At 37.2% G+C, this 16578-nt stretch overlaps 1 protein-coding gene across 7 annotated transcripts in view; it reads left to right on the top strand.

Annotated features, from left to right (window-relative positions):
• The first annotated feature begins 658 nt into the window (after positions 1 to 658).
• The window catches only part of LOC135105921 (sphingomyelin synthase-related protein 1-like), a 35027-nt gene continuing 19107 nt past the window's right edge, over positions 659 to 16578 (top strand). For 2 of the 7 annotated variants that reach the window (XM_064014633.1, XM_064014628.1), the window contains exons 1-2: positions 662 to 800; positions 13067 to 13111. The gene's annotated coding sequence lies outside the window, so the exon portion shown is untranslated. Of the gene's footprint in view, positions 801 to 11021; positions 12210 to 12973; positions 13112 to 16578 lie in introns of those variants that run through there. The other 5 variants (XR_010271059.1, XM_064014629.1, XM_064014630.1 and 2 more) reach the window with 5 other exon arrangements.

Genomic DNA, 16578 nt, shown 5'->3' with positions numbered 1-16578 from the left:
TAGGTAAGTAGGAGTATTAATGAGGGCCTGCATCATCGTGACCTCAAGGTGGTCCTAGAAAGAGGGCATAAAGCTCACAGGTGTTACAGGCAGAACTGGTGTTATTGTTTGCATACTTACTGCACTCATGGTTCAGGTAAGGGAATGTATATATCATGACCTTTCGATAGAGAAAGGCCTCCAAACAAACTCGTTTTAGTTAGAAAAATAAGAAGAAATACGCATAAAACTATTGCCATCAACTCTGGAGTATCATTTCTTTTGCCAGGCAACTTCCATAAAATAGCCCAATTGGTCGGGAAAACCGCGGCGGACGTGGCAACACTGCAGGAGTGATTTTCGTGTTATGGAAGAAAACGAAACCACACTCACCTTAAGTTCTAAGAAAAAGTAATAAAAATAAATAAAATAAAATAAAATAACATGACAACATACAACACAGTACAACAATTACGCAGGCGACAGGAGCAAAAATTAACATATAACACATCCCTTTACTACTCAAAAAATACATCGAACATCACGTTTCAGGCATCACATCCACGTAAAAAAATAAAATGGAAACTAATAAAATATTCCAATCATTATGAAATACTCAGGAAGACGAGGCATGACATTATTTAACCCCCTTGGTGTGAAAAAGAACCTCTGTGTGGGTCATGACGCGGGTCCAGTAATGGCGGCCGAGGCAGTGCTCCGTCTCCTGGCTTGAAAACAATAACTTGGGGTTTCTGACTGTCCACACTGCAACCAACCACTCGTCCTCCTGTCACACCGCTGCCCCCGTAGACTAGTACAAGGTAAGAGTGCGGCTGTGTCCTGCAGGAGGCGAGGAAGGGCATAATGGCGGCCTGTGTCTTAAGGGTCTTTGACAGGTCATTTGTGGTGCCGGTGTGAGTCGCTTAGGTCGTCCAGGCGCTGGGTGACACGTGCATAGAGGGGCGTAGGGCGTCACCAAGCTGTAGTGGGGTAGCGGGGGCGCTGGTGGTGTATGTGGTGGTGTGGTGGTGGTAGTTACGGGTGTGCTTTCTTTTTGGTGTTATTTTTGATAAAGTGCATCCTGAGTTTTAAATACTGAGTTTATTATGTAAATCTCCTTCATTCCTTGTGTTTATTTATTTATTTATTTCGTAGCAGGCATTGGGTTAGTGAGGTGCTAAGGGAATTTTTTTTTTTTTTTTTTTTGTATAGATCAGGACCATTTTCGAATTAAGCATTAAACTGTTCCATCCTTATCTAAGCTACCCGACCTTTTCCCTCTCCCCTCTTATTGTAGCTGGAATACCTGAAGTCTTAAATATGTCAGGCGTGAACCTGTTACTTTTTGTTGTTCTGCTTGTTGTCGTGTGTTGAGTGCTGCCTGTGGTCCTGGGCAGGGGTGGGGCAGGTGGTGGCGCCAGTCAGGCCAGCTAGGTGGTGTTCTTTGCTGCTTCACTGCTAGATGGAACACTTTTTTTTTAGGGGAAATACTTAAGTGTTTGGTACTTCATTGTTGTGTCACTGCCATCTTTATTTTTAAAACTAACTGAGCCTAACTTACTGGCAGAGGGCTGTGATGACTCCACTGCCAGTCAAGAGATGCACCAATGCTCTGGTGCAGGCAGGCTTAGGAAAGGTCCTCTTGAAATCAAACAAATATAGACTTTCATCTGCCAGAGCGAGATTGATTCAGTCAGTTAATAATACCTTATTTTCATCATATTACATGTTTGTAGGTTTAACCTGTCAGTTGATTTCCTCTGGCCTTAAGTAGGAATGGGATTTGTAGTTTTGTACTTGCAGTATTGAAGTCTGTGGATGAAAGTGCACATTTTTATTTGCATTTTGATGCATTAAGAATGATGGTCATGTCAGGACCATTTGGAAGTGCCTTGTTTTTTTTTTTTTTTTTTTTTTGCTCTCCTGGACTTCCTTAAAATCATACTAATTCTTGTGCAAGCCAAGCCAGCTGCTATGCTTCAGCCTTGCCTGTGGAACATGGAGAGAGTTTTCAACGTTAAATACTAATTAAATGTTATGAACTCCTAGCTGTGCATGGACTCCTTGCAAGTTGCTTTCCTGTCAGGCCTCATGTGTGTTGGATAGCATTACACACATTTTTGTCTATAATATTGTTCATCACTCTATCAATCATTTTGTCACTACTAGCTTGATGATAACACATCATTGTTGGTAATGTATAATCAGTGTTTATCACAGTTTTACATTGAGTGTAGCAGAAAAGTGAAGTAATTGCTATTTGGTTTCCTATGAAAAAATTTCATTTCATTTATCACTTACAGTGTGATGAAACAATTTTACCTAAAGAATTAATTGATTGTAAGGGCAATAAATACTGTAAAACCTCCATAAGTTGGCATTCTATAAAGTGGAATTCCATATAAGTCGGCAAGACAACAGCACACATGTTGGGAAGCCACAGAACGCCTGACTTCTGATCTCTCTAAAACTTCTGATTGGGGCAGAGCAAACTTAGTATTGTTCAGTGCCTCAAAAACTCAGTTCCTCTATCTATCAACTCAACACAACTTTCCAGACAACTATCCCCTCTTCTTAAATGACACTCAACTGTCCCCCTTCTTCTACACTGAACATACTTGGTCTGTCCTTTACTTACAATCTAAACTGGAAACTTCACATCTCATCTCTAGCTAAAACAGCTTCTATAAAGTGAGGTGTTCTGAGTTGTCTCCAGCATTTTTTCTCACCTACCGAGCTGCTAACTCTGCACAGGGGCCTTATCCATCTGCATATGGAGTATGCTTCACATGTATGGTGGGATTCCACTGATACCGCTCTTTTAGACAGGGTGGAATCAAAAGCTTTTCCTCTTATCAACTCCTCTCCTCTAACCGACTGTCTTCAGCCTCCTTCTCATAGCTGCAATGTTGCATCTCTTGCTATCTTCTGGTATTTTCATGCCAACTGCTCTTCTGATCTTGCTAACTGCATGCCTCCCCTCCTCCTGTGGCCTTGCTGCACAAGACTTTCTTCTTTCTCTCATCCTTATTCTGTCTATATCTCTAATGCAAGAGTTAACCAGTATTTTCAATCATTCATCCCTTTCTCTGGTAAACTCTAGAACTCCGTGCCTGCTTCTGTATTTACACCTTCGTATGACTTGAACTCTTTTAAGAGGGAGGTTTCAGGACACTTATCCAGTAATTTTTGACAACTGCTTTCAACTTTGTTTTGGGACTGGCACCTCGGTAGGCCTTTTTTTATTGTAGTTTTGTTGCTCTTGGCTGGTGCCCTCTTACATAAAAAAAAAAAAAAAAAAAATTAAGTAATAAAAAATTCAAAAAGGTGATTTCTGCAAAATTTTTGTAAATTGGCATCATACTAATTACAGTGAGTCAAGTCAGACCAAAATTGGCTTAGTCTATGCAGTAATAGTTATTGCACTGGTTATGCCATGATGCTAAAAAGGATTGCTGGTTCTAGTTATGGTCTTTATCTTGGTACTACAGGTGGCTCGGGATAACAGTCCTTTGTATTGGGAGCTCCTGTAGGGAAAAAGAAAAACACCAAACAGAAAACAGATAGCGTCTTTCACACCATTAGTTCCTACATCTAGCATGTTGTATTTTCTTCAGGCTCCTTCACAGCCCCAATCATCCTTTTGTTCATCTCTGCACAGTCCCAGCAGCAGCATTATCCATTCCCTTTCTGTTTTCACTAGCATGCCCCAATTCCCTCACCACTACTTGCATCATCTCATCCCCGTCACCAGCATACTTCACACACTCCAGCATCCTGTGTTCCACCATCTCATTCTCTCCCATGTCACACATCAGGCACATTTTGCTGCAGGTCCACCATCTGTAATTCCTTGCATTCCTACCCATACACTGTGCCCTAGCTCAGAAGAGATCACCACCCAGGCTTCCCTCATACCACTTTTCATACATTAGGGCCTCTTTCCATCTACACCACTCAAAAGTACTCTTTTTGTTCCATCTTATTCTTGCATTCATTCATCCCACATGTTTTACTACACTGTCTCACTTTTCCATTTTCTTACATCCCATTTTAAACCCTCTCCATTTCTAACAATCATACTTTCCATCCCATTTTAAACCCTCTCCATTTCTAACAATTATACTTTCCACACTCAATGTGTCTCCTCTTAAACATTTGAAAAGCCCAACTAGTTTCCAAGCCACTTCCTACTGCTTCTTTTTGTCACACACTCTTCTCTCACATCCAGTATCTCACGTACATCCCCAATCTCTTCTCAGAACTCTTTTTATCCCCTTTCCTTATCTGTTACCACAACCCCATTTACCCTCAGGCTCTCCACATTTTTACTGTCAGGCATTCCCTCACCCCTCAGGAATCTGTACCATTCCTGACTACTTTCAACATGTTCCTATCTTAGGGACTGAATCACACTTCTCTCACACCTCTCTTACCAAACTTTAGCACTCTAGTTGAAGGTTGGAAGGTTTAACCTTTGCAACGGCACCTCCCTGATACCGTGTTCCTTTCTTTTTGTGGTCTGATGTCTCATTTCTCTCAAATCGCTTAATTTTCTTTGTACTTTTCTCTCTGTTCTTCCAAAAAACTTGATAATATTTCTTTTGTTGTTTTAGTGTTACTGTTGTCAAAAGGCTCGCCAATAATGTGATCTTCATTTTCAATACATATGTGGTATTTTTAATTTGTCCACTTATCTCTCCATCTCTTTCCTTGTATGGGAAGAAATGGAGACCAGAGGAGATAATTGGATGAATAAAAAATACTGTATATAGAAAGTGATGGTGATGGTGAGCTTTGCCATTGCATAGGCTAGACCTGACTTAACCAGAAGCAGTGACCTTTCTCAGCATCATGTCCTCAGAGCAGGGTGCAAGGAGAGGCTCTAGAGGAAGGAAGGGGATGAAATTTGTGGGATTCCCAGACTTGAGTGACTACCAGATTGCTGTTCTTGCTTTTCTAGTGTGGGATTTTGAGGGAATAGTGTATTTGCATGTTGGGAACTACATGAGCCTAACTCATAATTTATGTAACCTAACCATCTAATTTAAATTTTTGGAACCACCTTACTAATGCTAAAAAAAAAAAAAAAAAAAAAAAAGTGGTAATGCTGAATTTAATGACACACTCATCTCTTAATTTATGTAAATTTGAAATAAGTGAATTTTTAATGATGCAAATATCCATTAATGAAAAAGTAAATGAATTAGGTAACTGTACAGTAGAACCTCATTCAACTTTTACTTCAATAATTCATAATTTTGGTTAATTCATAAAGGCTCAGGTGGGAAAAGTAATTTGCAAAATTTTCATTCAGTCGTATGGAACGACAAGGGCATGAAATAATGTGTGAGGCTCATGAAGCCATTCTTAGCTTTTGTCTTCCATGTGATGGACTCCACCACATCACCAGCAGTCATTGTGTGTTTGTGTTTGGGGCAATGTGGCATTGGTATTGATATTTCACTTGCTTTTACTTGTATTTTTCAACAGCTATTTTATTTTATTTATTTTTTGTTTTTATTTTTATTTATTTATTTATTTATTTATTTATTTATTTATTTATTTATTTATTTATTTATTTTTTCATAGCTTGCATACTAGTAAAGTGTGCTTCAAAGGCTTGCAAATTTGATGGTGTCGATTATGATGTGGTTACATCACTGATCTCTCTCTAGCTTGCATACTAGTAAAGTGTGGTTCAGAGTTTACAAATTTGATAGGGTTGATTATGGATGTGGTTAAATCACTGATCTCTTTAAGTTGTGTAGTTTTATATGCATAAGGCATTTCTATGGCTAATATGTGCTTATTCAATGTAATCACTAGTGTTAACATTTATTCCTTATTGGAATATATTTAAATCGGGCATAATTCACTACTGTATATGCAAACTGCTATTGAACAATTTTGTGTAAATTATGAGGTGAGTGTATACATCATTACTGATCAGAGAGGAAAGGTGTCTGCCAGAGTTCAGTCCAGTCGTACAAGTGTGTGATAGATTTGCTGTGTTGACAGGCACAGTTACAAAATAGTATTGAACACTTAAGGTAGTAGCTTTGCACATTGTTACAACAAAGTGGAGCTAAACAAGTTGTCATCCTGTTATCCCATCTTACTAGAGAAAGTTTGCCTTTGCTCAGGACTGTTTTCAAGATTACCAAATGATATTTTCAGTCTTGAGATACAGTGCAGCATAGTTATATAGATTATTATTTGCTATAAATCCTGTTGAACTGCCTGTACGTTTTTTGCTCAAAAGAGAGATATCTGTAAAAAGAAAAAATCCTAATATGGATTAGTAGTATTGACTTACAAGGCTGAGTGAAGTATGAGACATACCCCAGCATGCTCTAGAAATGTTACAGTTGGCAGGATGCCGTGATGGCTATGAGACTTGAACCGTGGATATTTTCAGTGTGATGATTTTACATGATCACATTTTGTAGAATTCCACAGTGGTAAAATTTTTGTTGTGACATTGTGGTGTGGAAAATGTTAGTTTTACAAGTAGTGTGTTTCAGATATGGAAGATTTTTGTCATTACTTGTTTCAAATCTTGCTTTGAAAGGTAATTTTTTATTTTATATTCTTTATTTTTATTTCTTTTATTTTTATGATTTTAATTTACTCACATGAATGGAAGTGTTTTTGTTGCCATTCGTGATTTTGTTGCCATTCGTGAAAATCTTTGGTTCTGAGTAGAAGAGAAAAAATTATATGATTCTTGATTTGATAAACTAAGGTTGCATGTGAGGACAGTTGTACGAAACACTCAGCAGTGTTGTTGATTTAGATGCAGTATAAACAAGTGACAAATGTTAGTTCAAAAGTTCCCTGAGGTTCACATATTGATTTGGTTTTTGTTGGTGATTGTAGTTGATTTAATTAGATAATAGTCATGAAAGTTTAACTGCAGTACTGGTCAGATGAAGGTTTATAGTTGTTAGCTACTAGTGGCTGGGTATTATGAAGAATTCCATGCAAATTTTACAGTTGTATAATGCTTTGAGTTTCCTATCAGGTCATGACAACAGCAGTGCTTCTACTACCACTGCCTAATGATGCTTTATTTATAGTTGTAACAAATAGGTTTTTAGTCTACCATAAAATTTCCTTCTGGCTCAATACTATTTCCTTACATCATTCCAGTTCACTGTACTGTTGATTTTACAATAACTGCCTTGTTAGATGCCTTACAAGATGCATATACCTGTTCCAAAATGGCACAGGTTAAGTATTTTTCTCTTGCAATATTTGTGTTGTTCCCTTAAATTGGCTTTCTACAATATTACAGTACTTCCCCATTGCAGGTGTTTATTAATTTTTTATTAATTTTTTCATGAGTATATCTTTATGGTGTGCATACATGTCAATCTACCTCACATTGGTAAATATCTCCACCGTCATTGGCTTAACAAAATGAAGGATGGTAGAATGTCATGTCTGATATGTGATGAAATGTTTTTCTTTTTTTCCTTGAAGTTACCTCTTCAAAACTGGGTGTGCCCTCCAAGAGACAGAGTCTTGTAAGGCATCTTATATAGTATCTGCCTTCTGCACCATCACTTGCATTCTCGTCATTAGTGCCTTGTCCCTTTTCTACAGTTGACAAAGTGATATCAGTTCACATTCTTTTATTGAATAATTACAAGTCATTTATTATGTAGTAAACAGCTTTTTTTCTTGAAGTATTGATCTAATGTCTCTGTGCAGTTGTGTTGACCACACCATTTGCTACACATGCTTGTCACAGAGTTGCTGTACATCCCATAACTGTTGGTGTCATACTTTATCCAATCATTTAGAATTTAATTTATAATTCATACTTAATAAATAGGCTTTCTACTTTACATCCTTATGTGATCATATTTTCCCTACATTTCCAGTATTTTTTATTTATTATTATTATTTTTTTTTCAGTCCATAAGTTTTTACAAGTCACATTATTGGTTTGGTTATGGAAATATCCATACCTAAAAGTGCTCTTTTTTTGGACTGTCAATTAAGACATACTCTGACAGCATACACTGGTTTCTGGGTACTGTTGAGCTTCTAATTAATTGTGAATAGGGAGTATCTCTCAAAGGGAGCAAGTGTGTGGTAAAATGAAAATAGTGCATGCATGTAGAACACTTACACCAGTGGTTTTTAACCTTTTTTGCTGTGAGCCAAAATTCTGTCTAGATTTACTAATGCAAAACATGCTTTCATAGACACTCTTATTTAAAACTCAAATTATATTTAAAAGATGAATAGATATAGGCTGTTTTTAGTTCAAATGATCTACTGTGTCTCTCTGATTTGCTTAACCGTAGGTGTAAATGACTTAGGTACTCTATCCACAGGATTAATACTTTGATAACATTTGAATAGGTATATTGGGGAGAAAATTGTGCACAGATACTTGGCGACCCATTGAAATGGCTAGCTGACCCAGCATTGGGTTGCGACCCAGGGCTTAAGAACCACTAACACACACACACACACACACACACACACACACACAGGAAAAACAGGTACACTGTATTAGCAATCATATTAAGTATATAGAAGTGGGTTTTAAAAGACTATTAATCAAGATTATCATTTACATTAATGTGTGTGTGTGTGTGTGTGTGTGTGTGTGTGTGTGTGTGTGTGTGTGTATATACTACTAATATTTGTGTGTAAATGTGTTTGTGTGTGTGTGTGTGTGTTTCGGCATAGGTGATGGTCGTGTATTGTTCATTGTGCATTATGTATGTGCAGCTGAATAACTGGGATGGGTGGAGTGTTCAAGTGCAGCATTAGAGAGGATTTGGGAAAATGCTGATGTGTTTGTGTGGAATTGCACAAAATTTTAGGGACAACTTTTGTTTTTGGTGACTACATTGCTTTATGGTTTGTTATTAGAGAGGGAGCAAGTTTGTTTTGAAATGTATGCTGTGTGTGTGTTCTTTCCAGTATAACAGTCTGGTGCTTTGAATGTTGAAGCATACATTATGAACAATATGAAACACTTGTCATGTCAAATTTGAGCATGTATGTATAAATTATTTTTGCATTAAAAATTATTTTATATTATTTCTTTTATTTTTGTGAGGAGGGTAACTGCCACAAAACTAGTAGTCTGAGAGTCAGAATCTTTGTATGTTAGTTGTTTGTGTAGATTGCACTGTAGAAATGAGTAATTGTATAATTTTGTTAGTATTTTCTGGCGGTTCAATAGTTTTTCCAAATTCAATAAGTGCATATGTAGTTTTTTTCTTTATATTTGATTGTGCCAGTTTAAAATCAATATTGTTGGGAGCCATCCTGTTAGGAATAACCAGCATTGTTGGACTGGATGACCTGAAGCAAGTATGTAGCTTACTTCTGTAAATCTTTAAACTGTGAAGTAATTTTATGAATAGGTAAAGAAGCACTGCGTTCATGTTATAAAAGCCTGTGGTGACACACAGGTATTTTTTGGAGTGGTACTTGTCAGGGATTAGAATTTCCTTTCTTATATTTTAGGCATTTTGTCCTATAATAGCCCTCTGCTTGTATTGGTAATTTTATTACGGGATCAGTTAAGTAAGGTTAAAAAAAAAAAAAAATATATATATATATATATATATATATATATATATATATATATATATATATATATATATATATATATATATATATATATATATATATATATATAACCAGAGGTTCCCTAACTCTCTCTCTTTCTGTCTTAAGGTGTGTCCACACTGTGCTTTGTAGCTCGTGGTATTGGTGGTATTAAAAACCTGTTTGTAGTAGCTTGGGTCTTGTGCCTTCTGAGATATCTAGCCAAGCTTGATTGGTGAGTGCCAGAGGTAGTGGTCTGTAGTAGGGTTCTTCCTGATAAGAGTAGGCCTCAGTTCGACACTCCTAAGAAATGGTTCATAGCACAGTTTGAATTGATAAAAAGAAACACGGGTTTTTTTCTTTGAATTGCTGATCAAATTATATAAAAAAGTACAAAATGTATATGAGAAATGTATGATGTGAAATGTAAGATGTACAGAATGTACATAAATGTAAGATGTGTGAAATAAGCACAATTCACAGTAGATTTTCCAATGTTTGTAAATCAGTTGAGCTGTTAAAAATAGGTATGTGGTGATGATTTACAGTATTCTGATCATTATCCATCCATCTGTCTTCAAATCCCTAGTGGTAATTGCTATACAACACCATCCATGGGCTGTTGCCTGCTGATAGCTCAGTGCCACCGTGATGTGGACACCCAGCATTTTTTTCTTTCTATTTTTAAACACCATGGGTTGTCTTGGAACTAGGTCCTGTAAAGCATATTATGGACTGGCCTTTGGGTTATGGTAGTTAAACAGCTCTCTTGTGGTTTTGTCATGTAGCTGTCCTGCCTGTTTTTGTAGTTGATGCTTTCTTGATGGTAAGGGAATAGTTCTGATAAAGGATGTTTATTCATTAAAACAAGTTTGACCCAGCTTTTTTACCCCTTTCTTGTGTAATATGATATATGGATGTAGTATGTAATATAGAAGGGAACTAGAAATAGGACAAAAGATTGATATTTTCAGGTACATTTTTCAGCTGTAAAAATTAACAAAAGAGAGAGATGGGAAGATTAGCACTACAGTATTAATTTTCATTACAAAGTTAAGGTTACAGTACTTTATAGAAGGATGGCTCCCTTTGGTCACCACTAATGTGATGATAGCACTAGAGAACATGTATCTATGACTTCATTTCATATATTACTAATTTTGTATATTCAAGTGTTTCAGGCTTCAGTCTATATGCATTTACTAATGTTTTATTTTGGAGGCTTCTAAAGAATTGGAAAAACAGTTAATGCATTAGGGAGTGGGAACAGTCCTAAAGTAAATATGGTCATGGCAGTGTGCTTCATGTGATTTTTCAATGGTTAAGTTTCAGCAACATTAAAAAAAAAAAAAAAAAAAATTGAAGTTTACTTAATTGTGGCATTAGGTTGGCATCCAGGCGTGGAAATGATGGTGGATGGTGGGCTGTCTGATGTGCTGATGTGGTTGGTTCCACAGGTGACAGCAACATGGCACAAGAGCAGAACAGGACGTTGTACGTTGGCAACCTGGACAACTCGGTCACCGAGGACCTCATCATGATGCTGTTTGGCCAGCTGGGTGAGGTGCGCAGCTGCAAGATGTTCCGTGAACCCACTACTGACCCATATTGCTTTGTCGAGTTCTGTGATCACATGACAGCTCTCAATGCCATCACCATGATGAATGACAAGATGCTTCAGAATCGAAAAATGCGAGTTGACTGGGCCACTGGTCAAGGTAACAAGAACAAATATACAAAAGTAGACACAAGTAGGCATCACCATGTATATGTTGGAGATCTTAGTCCAGAAATAGATGAACAAGCCCTTAGGGAAGCCTTCCAGGTGTTTGGAGAGATCTCGGACTGCAAAGTAGTAAAAGACCCACAAAGCTTTAAATCTCGAGGCTATGGTTTTGTGGTTTTTGTGAAAAAGATGGATGCAGAGACAAGTATTAGTGCCATGAATGGTCAGTGGCTTGGCCGAAAGATGATTAAAACGCGCTGGGCTACTCGGAAGCCAGCAAACACTCCAAATGAAACCAAACCTGAACAAAAGAAGCTAAACTATGATGAAGTGTTCAACCAGACAACACCCACGAACACTACAGTGTTCTGTGGGGGATTAAAGCAAGACATTACTGAAGAAATGTTGCACAAGTCTTTTCAGCCCCATGGACAAATAGAAAAGATTAAGATCTTCAAGGAAAAGGGCTATGCTTTCATAAAATACACCAGTAAGGAGAGTGCGTGTCAGGCAATTGTTGAACTTCATAATTCTAATTTAAATGGACAAATGATTAGGTGTTCTTGGGGTAAAGACACTGGAGTGGACCAAACCAGCAATCCAGCGCAAGAAGCTAATGGTGCACAGCCCAGTATGCCTAGCTACCCTAATGGTGGTGGCTTTCCCAACCAGATGGGCCAGATGGGGTACTGGCAGTATTACCCACAGCAGATGCCCTACAACCAGATGCCCTACAACCAGTACCCCTATGGCTACCAACCCAATCCTAGTTACATGTGGATGGGCTGGGGGCAGCAGGGTTGGGGCCAGCCCAGCCAACCAGCACCTCCAGCACCTCAGCAGGGACAACCTCAGCAGTGAGGTACTGATGCTAGGAGGCCTGCAGACACCAAGCCCACGATGCTTCATTTTCATCTTTGTAAGTGCAAAGATCTTCAGACCAATATATGATGTATGTATATAGCTTTATTCAATGCTAGGAAATTAAATATAGGGCTATACTTACTTATCTCTTGTCCATAAGCACTATCATGTAGAATTAGAAAAAAATATTAAAGTGTTCCTTTTGTAAGAAAAGTAATTTTGTAAAGTTTTATATCAGGAATGCATTGAATTGTATTTTATACTGTTTTTGAACAGATATTGAATAACTTTCATGGCTGCTTAATGATCAGCTGTTGTAAATACTGTTACCTGGAAATTTAAGTTTATGCATAAATCCTAATTTTAGCAATAGTGGGATTTTCCTATAGGCCATGGAGGTGAATTCACTTTGGATGTGTATGTACTAATCTTTCAGTACTTTGATGCAAATTTCAACAATTGATAAAATAATTACAAGGCATGCATGGAATCCAGGGATGAGTGAGTGGCTGTGAGACAGATAGCTGTATTTTGTAGTATTAACCCAATTAATTTCTTGCACTGACTCATGAGTATTACTCTGTATAATCACATTCCAAAAACGAGACTGGTTAATTGGGATTTTTCCTACGACCCTTTTAGTTAGTGAAATGAATATTATGTTTTGTGCTTAGCATAAAATCTTTTGTACACAATCCCATCCATGTACAGATATTCAAACGTGAAAATAAAGGAATGGCGTGAACGTTAAGTATTAAATTGTTATTCCCTGATCACATATCTGTCTGACTAAACCATCAATTCTTTTTTATATTTCAGGCCTAAGGCAGGGAAGCTTTGATTCCAAATGTATGGTATACATAGGAGAAGCTTACTAAGTAAACTGGCTGACGCATTCCTCTCTTGTTGCAGGGGTGCTGTGTTGCCTTGTTGTCCTATTTAAGTGCAACACTGCAGGTCAGTGGGTCACTTGTTTGTACTTACTACTTGTTCTGGTTTTGTCTGTTCACAGTAGCTCAACTGCACATAATGGAACCCAACTCTCAGTGGCACATAAAATTCTTGTTACAGGCTATCCTGTGTTTGTAGGTTTGTGCCACTGGAGTTAATCTAGGGGTTGGTGAATGGGAAGTCCCCCAGTCACCCATCAACATCACCCTGGCTCTGACATGCAATCATCATTAACTTTACCAGATTTTAGTCATGCCAAGTAATAGTGTAACATGCCTAGTATTGGGCTTTGAGTGGCCAAGTTATTTTTGAACATGTTGCCTATGGTGGGCTGTGGCTACTGGCAGAGAATGGTGCAGGTCAGAGTCACTGCAAGGTGACTGTAGAGGGAGTACACTTCTCCACAGGACTGTTGTGTGTGACTGGTGGAGGGAACACTCATCAGCACTAGAGGGGGAAGGCTGCTCAGGTAAGCCTTACAACTGTTCCATTTCTTTGTTCTGTTTTTGAAAGTGCAAATGGGATCCAGACCCTGCTTGGAGAGAGGTATGTCCAGTTGTGCCAGTTTACCTTACTGTTTTGTAGTTGGGTTGGACAGGAAGCTGTGAAATGCTTGGAAATGCTTTCTTCACTTTCATATGAACATATGTACTTATGCTACAGTATGCTTATGGCATAGATTACGTAATATGGAATAATATAAAACTAGTATAAATAAACTGTAATTCATACTACAACCTGGGAACTTAGAAGTTGCATAAATCAGGAATATATTGTCTCCAAAGGACAGAATGAAAGTCAGTTTAATATAACATGTTCAGTTGTTTGTTAATCAAGTTGAGCTATCCTTTTACCAACTGCTCTTGCTTTGTCAAAGTTTTGTTATAATTTGTCGCATAAGATATGGGCCTTTCTTAATTGTCATAGCTGAGAAGTACAATTTGACCTGCATAATTCTCTGGTCTTTTTTGTACTTAACTACTATAAGAGCAGTTTACAGCTTTGTTTCTGTTTATAATTTAGTCTTTTCATTTATTATCAAATGCATTAAACTAATTTCACTCATTATTGTGATGTAGTGTATCTCTCTCTCTCTCTCTCTCTCTCTCTCTCTCTCTCTCTCTCTCTCTCTCTCTCTCTCTCTCTCTCTCTCTCTCTCTCTCTCTCTCTCTCTCTCTTCTCTTCTCTTCTCTTCTCTTCTCTTCTCTTCTCTCTTTCTTTCTCTTTCTCTCTCTCTCTCTCTCTCGGGGAGACATTTTATCCTGGCTGTGATGCTGATCTAAGGGTTAGGCATTTGAGCCTTGTCTGAGGCCCCATGTTGTAGGAGGAGTAGTGCTTTCTAATCTTAGCTGGGATGTATGACCTTAACTTTTGGAATGCTCTCTCTCTCTCTCTCTCTCTCTCTCTCTCTCTCTCTCTCTCTCTCTCTCTCTCTCTCTCTCTCTCTCTCTCTCTCTCTCTCTCTCTCTCTCTCTCTCTCTCTCTCTCTCTCTCTCTCTTGATTTTATTCTTCCACAATTAGGTCACCAAAATGAATTGGATGTTGAAAAAATGATAGATGTCTGCTTTTAACTGTAGGATTCTTATATCATTTGCATCAAAAGCTTCTAGCTCATAACATTTTTCTGCACTTGTCATCACTTCCGCTTCATTTGATAACATGTGCGTATCATTATTGTAGAGCATATTAAGGTTGTATATATATATATATATATATATATATATATATATATATATATATATATATATATATATATATATATATATATATATATATATATATATGGGGAAATTGAATTCAAAATATCTTTTGTCTATTTTCTTTACTTATTTCCTTGTTTTAGATCATATCTTCCATCAGTGGACGGTAGGAATATAAAGTTTGTGGTAGAAATGTATATGAACTATGGAATCTCCTCTTAGAGGTGCACATAAAGAACATGGGAAAATTATCAACTTTGCTGGATTTACTGTGATGGTAATAAGAACCTGTGGAAGTGAGCCGTGGGGAAGGATCCAGAAACACAGAATGGAATAGAAATCCTGTGCTGTAAGTGAGAGTTGTTTACAGTTGCCTTGACACTTAAGTATGTTTTGAAGTTTTGACCGGGGAGGAGGACACAGTAAGTTGTTTTACGTGTGGTGTACTAAGACGGAGTCCAAGAAGCAGCAAGTTACATTGAATGGGACGAGATCAGTCATCCTTCTACAGTAAGTGATACTGGAGGTACCAGTTATAATGTTGTACTTTATATAAGGCTTGTATATTTCATATTTTCATAAGAATGAATTGTATTATATTTGTATAAAATACTCAAATTGTGGTAATCTTGAATAAAGAAATTATTACAATTCTATTTTTGTATGGCATCATTTGGGAGATACCTAGCTTTTGTTTTTATTATCATTTACAGGTGTAAACTGACTAATACAAAGAAGCTAGAAAGTTTAGTGTGTAGTTTTTTTTAACTCAAAGCATAACTCACTCCATACCATTTTATCATAGGTTATCATACAAATAAATAGATAGATGAGTGAGATGTCCATTTTGATCTTGGCACTAAAACATCTCTACCAACAAGATCTGCTGCAGGTTACTTTATTAAACAACATACAATTTAGCTACAAAGTTTAAAGGATTGCAGCTTCCAGGTTATGAACATCTAGGTTATTTGAGATAATTTAAAATTATTTTTTTTATGCTTAGAGTCAAAATAATTTGAGATACTAGTGGCTTAGGAGGTTAGCATCTCATGTGTTCTAGTATATGATGACATGTTGCTACAAGTTCTGTAGGACAAGCTGTTGTAGAAACCGAGCCTCATGTTTCCCGTCCATTTGGCAGGGTAGCTGATTAGTGTACATATGCCAGCTTCTGAAATTTTTATATTTAAGATGTATCCAATTATATTATCAGCTCGCTATTTTTTTTATGATTTTCAGAAGTATCAATACAAAAAGAAAAGTTATTAACTCTTTAGATAGGTCATGGAAACATGTTTTACATAAACACATTCATGTGACTGTCAACGCCCCATGTCTCCAGGGGTGCAAGTATGATAGTCATATGGACGTTTGTATGTAATTAATATATTAATTTGTTTCCACAAATATTCTGAAGGGCTAATACTTTGATATTGTTTTCATGTTGATATTTTGAATATCAGCTTGAGTTAAGGCTGATTGATAATGTGATGGGAAATATCTTAATGTTTTAGAAAGCAGAAAGGGCATTATAGATGTACTAATCAGGTGCCCTGCTGAAAGTGGAGAGGATGCACAGGATGTGGCTTTTAGATCAGCTTAGCCTGTGATGACTATAGTTAAGTACTTGCCTGTTGCAAGTTATTTCATTCATCTTTTAGCTAAAACTGACAATATGCTATAAGAAATAGATATGTACACATGTTTACTTGAGATGATAAATAAAAATTGAGGCAGTTGTTACTCAGTCCTTAAATTGCTTAATTAAA

This window comes from Scylla paramamosain, chromosome 12, assembly GCF_035594125.1.
Source record: "Scylla paramamosain isolate STU-SP2022 chromosome 12, ASM3559412v1, whole genome shotgun sequence".
Taxonomy (NCBI): domain Eukaryota; kingdom Metazoa; phylum Arthropoda; class Malacostraca; order Decapoda; family Portunidae; genus Scylla; species Scylla paramamosain.
The sequence above is the reverse complement of the archived record's forward strand: the minus strand, read 5'-3'. Positions and strand labels throughout refer to the sequence as shown.